A 6,051-nucleotide genomic window follows, 5' to 3' on the forward strand; every position below is an offset into this window, starting at 1 on the left:
CTTTGACATTGATGGGAATGCTGCCAGCAGGCCACGTTCTGTCTCAGTGCCCATCTACTGAAGGCCAGGGTGCGTCTTTGTCTATTCTGGTCATGGGCTTCCTGGAGGAGGTAGTCTCTCTCACACATTAAGACTGGGAAATCAAGAAGGTTTCATGGTCCCTAGGGAGAGGGAATCCCAGGCAGTTGGGTTGCCTGAACAGGCATCTTGTGCCAGATCTGGCTTCTGGAAGAAGAGATGCCCCCATTCCCACTCCCCCAGCCCCAGAGAATGGGGAGCAGAAATGGTATCAGCAACCTTGTTTCTGCTCCAAGTGCATTCCTGTCCATGATCAAGTGAGCTCATGTCCTCTTCCTGGAAGCTTGTGCACCAGGGGCTGTTAGGACAAACAAGGGTCACTAAGAAAGAATAACATGCCCCTAGGGAAGTCAGCCTGAGGGGAAGCAGTTCTCAAGTGGGTTAGGGACTCCCCTGGTATCCTGGTGGCAGATGGTGGGAGGAGCAAAGAGCCCACCACTCTGGGATTTGAGTTGAGAAATGTGAAGAGAAGTGGGGAGTTGGCATAGGAGCTAACAGGTTGGGAAAAAATTGGAGGCCAGGTGAGATTTATGTAGCCGTGGCTGGACCCTTCCAGTCCCAGGTCCTATACTTATTAGTGCCTGATTGCCAGGCTCTTCCTGAGAGTCTATCAGGCATGTCCTCCCAGTAAACATCCATCCTGTGACATAACTGGAATGAGTCTCTTTCTTGCAATCCAAACTGTTGGACTGGAACACAGAGGATTCGAATGTGAGTAGGGTTTATTCTGGGACACCATCTGCTGGAGGTGGCAGTGGGTGCAAATTATATGAGCTTTACCACAAACTACTTTATGCTCAAGCAATTCGTGCCCCTTCCTTCTCCGTGAGGCTCTGGGCACTGCTCACCTCTGCTGCACACATGACCAGCACTGTGCTTGGCATGCAGTAGGTAAGCATTTAATAAACACTGTTTTTTCTACATTGCTCTCAAGTGGGAGGGTGGAAACTGTGGGCTAAAACCAGAGATGGGACAAGGAGAGAGCAAGCTAGATGCAGCTGGATGTTTTGAAACTAAGGAAGAGAGGGTGATGGGAGGACCACGGGTAGCCACAGAAGGGATGGCTACTGGAGGATTTGGGAACATTTGACTTGGAGTCTTCATCTGCTTCTGTGCACCTCCAAGGGGACGTAGGTTCACCTGGGATTGGAGGGTTCTCAGAGGGGTTAGTTTTGTCCACCCCTAGTGGTCTGAGTCTCCTCAAGGCTTTTAAATAAACTTTTAATTCAAGGGTAGCACACATACAGGAAAGTGCACACATTTTAAGTGTACAGTTCAATGACTTTTCACAAAGTGAATATACCCATGTAACCAGCACCCAGATCAAGACACAGACCATTACCAGCCCCCAGAGTCTCCCTTGTGCCCCTCTCTCCAGTCGCAAGCCCCCAAAGGTAACTAGTATCCTGACTTCTAACACCATAGGTTTGATGTGTCTGTTTTTGAACTTTATGTGGGAACCATACAGAATGCAGGACGACTTTGGAAAACTGTTTGACATTATCTATTAAAGCTAAAATACCCCTGTCCTATGACCCTGAAATTCTACCCCTGGGTATTTGTTCAAAAGGATTACGGGCTTATATCTGCTGTGAGACTTGTACCAGAATGTTTATAGTCACCGTTTTCCGGGTCACTCTTCAGAATGAGCTCTGTTTACAGATGGTGGGTGTTGCCCATTACACAAACACTTCGAAGGCTTAGCTCTCACTGGCTTTCTTCCCAGGACACTTCCAGATGCCCCTCTGGAGAGTGACACTAACACACCATCTGATAAATCATCTTTCCCACCGTGTCATTGGTCACGAACACCAAGCTGATGAGTGGCACTTCTAGGACCCTTCTTCTTCAACTTTGGTCCAATGACCCCAGCCCCTCCTCTGCAACCTCCGAATGTAAACAAAGAGTTGCTCTGAGATTTTAGCAGAAAATTCCTCTTACATGCTTGGACACAGCTTATCTGAGTTTGGGAGGCATCCACTTTGCAAGGACTCCAGTCCCTCTATGGCTTTTAAGCTACGTGTCCCCCTCATTTTATTAGCACTGACTGTGTGCCAGGTCCTGTGCCAGGCAGCGAACATTGTCCCAGAGCCTACAGGACTTAAGGTCTGGAGGAGAGAGACAAGGCAATGGGCAAGTGCATTGCTGTGTGAGATGTGGTGCAGTGAGAAGGATAGTGCAGGGGACAGTGGCCGGCTTCGAGTCAGGGAGGGCCCCTGGACAAGAAGACACCAAGGCCACGGTCTGCAGTGTGAGTAGGAGTCAGCCAGTGTGCTAAAGCCTCCCCTCTGCCTTCAGAGTCTGGCTGCCCTGGAGGTTGCTCTGCTTCCCTGGCCCCCAGGTCATGGGACTTGCGCCACCTCCGGGCCAGGGTGCACATTGGTGTTGTCCTGCCCCTGTGACCTCTGGAGCTTTCTTAGCTGCCCCTCTCTTCTTCCTCTTCAGGACTGTTTCCTTTATCATGGTCGGCACTTGTATCTTCCTAATTTGCCCTCTTTCAGGATCCACATTCTCCTTTGGGATCTCCAGTTGAGCTCCTGTTTCAAGACGGAAGCCTGGTCTCTCTGTTCACCCCTACTCCTCCCCAAAGCCTCTTCGGATGAGAAAAGAGATAGCAAAATGGACCAAGAGTGTGACAGGATGCCTTACTCTCTGCCTCTTGGTCATCCAGCAGGAATATCAGGAATTCTGTCCTGGAGGGGTGGCCTCTGCTGCTGTCAGTCCCCAGGACAAAAAGAGCCCCTCTCTTTCCCCGTTCAGGGAGGATGTGGGGAAGAGTAGGGGTGGACAGAGAGGCCCAGGCTCTTTCATCTTGAACCAGGAGCATAACCAGAGATTCCAAAAGAGAATGTGGATTCTGAGAGAAGGCAAATTAGGAAGATACAAGTCCTCATCCACAGGGGGAGGGGTTGATGCCTCTCCAGCCTGTCTACACTGGAGCACCCATCATGACCAAAGCCATCTATGTCTGTACTAGGTCTCGTTCCCCATTACAAGGTTTCATGTGCAAGTGACCTATTAAGAACGTGTTCCCCAAAAAAAAAAAAAAAAAAAAGAACGTGTTCCCAGGGGAGACCAGTAAAGGGGTGGAGGAAGCAGGACAGGCAAAGGGAGGAAGCTAAGGACCCATGCATATGAATGTCCACAGCAGCATTTTTTATAACATCTCACAACTAAGAACTACTCAAAGCTCCAGCAACAGTAGTGTCAGTGAAAGAAAAGTGTGGTTATAGTCACACAATCAAATGTTACTCAGCAATGAGTATAACTGAGCTGAAGCCACACACCACAGGCTGGATACATCTCACAAACTGGGGAAAATATTTGCAACTCATACTCCAGACAAAGGGTTCATCTCCCTTATATATAGAGTTCCTTCAAGTTGTTAAGAGAAAGACCCAACAGAAAAATGAGCTGTGGATATGAACAGGCAATTCAGGGAAAAAGAAATACAAACGGCTCTTAAATGTTTGAACAAATATTCAACCTCACTCATAAGACAAAATGCAAATGGAGACTGCGCTTTCACTTTCAGACTAGCAAATATTACATTTTGATAATTGTGTTGGTAAGGTTGTGGGAAAATGAGCACTCCAGATATTGCTGGTACAACTGTGAATTGGCACAAATCAGAGGGCAATTTAACTCTATCTACCCAAATCACAAACACACATATCCTTTGACCCAGCAATCCTGCTTGTAGGAGATCATCTCACAGATGAAAATGTGTATATAATTATCCATTACAGCATTGTTTGTAATAGTAAAGGGACTGGAAACCATTTATATGCCCAAGAGGAGACTATGAATAAATGATAGCATTCAGCTATTAAAAATGATGAGAATGCTGCATACTCATTAGAATGGCTAAAATTTAAAAGGTTGGGGACTTCCCTGGTGGTACAGTGGTTGAGAATCTGCCTGCCAGTGCAGGGGATACAGGTTCGATATCCGGTCCAGGAAGATCCCACATGCTGTGGAGCAACTAAGCCCGTGCGCCACAACTACTGAAGCCCGTGCGCCTAGAGCCCGTGCTCCGCAACAAGAGAAGCCACTGCAATGAGAAGCCCGCACACTGCAGCGAAATGAAGAATAGACCCCGCTCACTGCAACTAGAGAAAGCCTGTGTGCAGCAATGAAGACCCAATGCAGCCAAATAAATAAATAAGTAAATAAAAATAAAAGGTTGACAACACTAAAATGTTGGTGAGGATATGGAGAACTCTGACACATTGCTAGTGGGAATGTAAAATGGTACAGACACTTTGGAAAATAGTTTCTTTAAAAAATTAAACATGCCCTTTACTGTATGACCTTGCAATTCTACTTCAAGGTATTTACAGATGAGAAATGAAAACACGTTCATACAGATTTACACAGCAATTTGTAGCGGCCATATTTAGAAGAGCCCAAACAGGAAAAGAACCCAAATGCCTAGCTGGAGAATAGAGAAACCGTGCTTCCCCCTTACCATGGAACATAGCACTACAAAAGAGCAAATTACTGCTACATGAACCAATGCAAATGAATCTCAAAAACAAAGAGGGAAGGAAACCAGACACAAAAGAGTACATGTTTTATGATTCTACTTGTTTGAAGTTCTAGAACAGGCAAATCTTATCTATAGACAGAAAGTATATCAGTGGTTGCCTGGGGTTAGGAGTGGGAGAGATTGACTCGGAAGGGGCACAGGAAAACTATTTGGGGGTGATGGAAAGGTTCTATCTAGATTGTGGTGGTGATTACATAGGTGTATAAATTTATCAAAACTCATCTAATTGTACACTTAAAGTAAGTACATTTTATTGTAATTTTAAAATCCAAAGTAATCATAGTAGAATAATAGTAATAATCATAAGAATAGTGTTGGGACTTCCCTGGTGGCACAGTGGATAAGATTCTGTGCTCCCAATGCAGGGGCCCAGGTTCGATCCCTGGTCAGGGAACTAGATCCCACACACATGCTGCAACTGGGAGTTCGCATGCCACAACTAAGGAGCCCACCTGCTGTAACTAAGACCCGGCACAACCAAATAAATAAATATTAAAAAAAAATAATAGTGTTAATGTGGACTTCCCTGGTGGTCCAGTTGTTAAGACTCTGCACTTCCACTGCAGGGGGCACAGGTTCAATCCCTGGTCAGGGGAACTAAGATCCCATATGCTGCATGGCAAGGCCAAAACAAGAAAGAAAAAGAAAAAGAATAGTATGTTAAGGAGACCACTGATAGGAAGGATCTCCAAGGGTATTAAGTGAAAAAACTCAAGGTACAGAAAAAAAAAGAGGAAAAAAAGTGTTTGTATTGTTGTGGACATGCATAAACTAATCTAAAAGCCTATACAAGAAGCTTATAATAGCTTCCTGTTGGAGGGGCGTGGTCTGAGAGGATGGGATGTCCCCTATACCTCTCACCATACTTTTTGATGTTTGAATGAGGCCAACATAGGTTACCTTCCCCACTGCAACTCTTACTAACTGAACTGGCGCATTTTGAATTCTCATAAACAAACAGATTTGCTTAAATTTAACATCCCTCGCTATCGGAATACTTGCTATTCGCTATCCGAATTTACTACTCAGTACACAAACTTTTTAAAACAAGAAACAAAAGCCAAAAGGCTCCCGCACGTGTGGGAGTCTATGGCTTTGCGCCATTCCTTGCCCCACCCCCACCCCCCGGCCACCACCAGGGACAAAGGGTTGCACCCCTCTCCGCCCGCCCGCCTGTTCCACCGCCTCGCCTTTGCCGTGCAGGGAGCCCGCAGGACCGCGGCCTCCGCTCGTCCTCCCGACCGACCCGCGCACCTCGGGCACAGGCGCTGGCGGCCACCACGGAACAGAGACTAACTTGGGGCCTTGGCTGCACCTGCCTGTCGCGGTCGCCCGGGCATCCCTTCTCCTAGGGCCCGCCAGTCTCTCACCCGGGCGACTCTGGGCGTGACTGGTGTCAAGGCGAGGACAAAGGTCCGATC

Source organism: Globicephala melas, chromosome 15, assembly GCF_963455315.2.
Source record: "Globicephala melas chromosome 15, mGloMel1.2, whole genome shotgun sequence".
NCBI lineage: Eukaryota > Metazoa > Chordata > Mammalia > Artiodactyla > Delphinidae > Globicephala > Globicephala melas.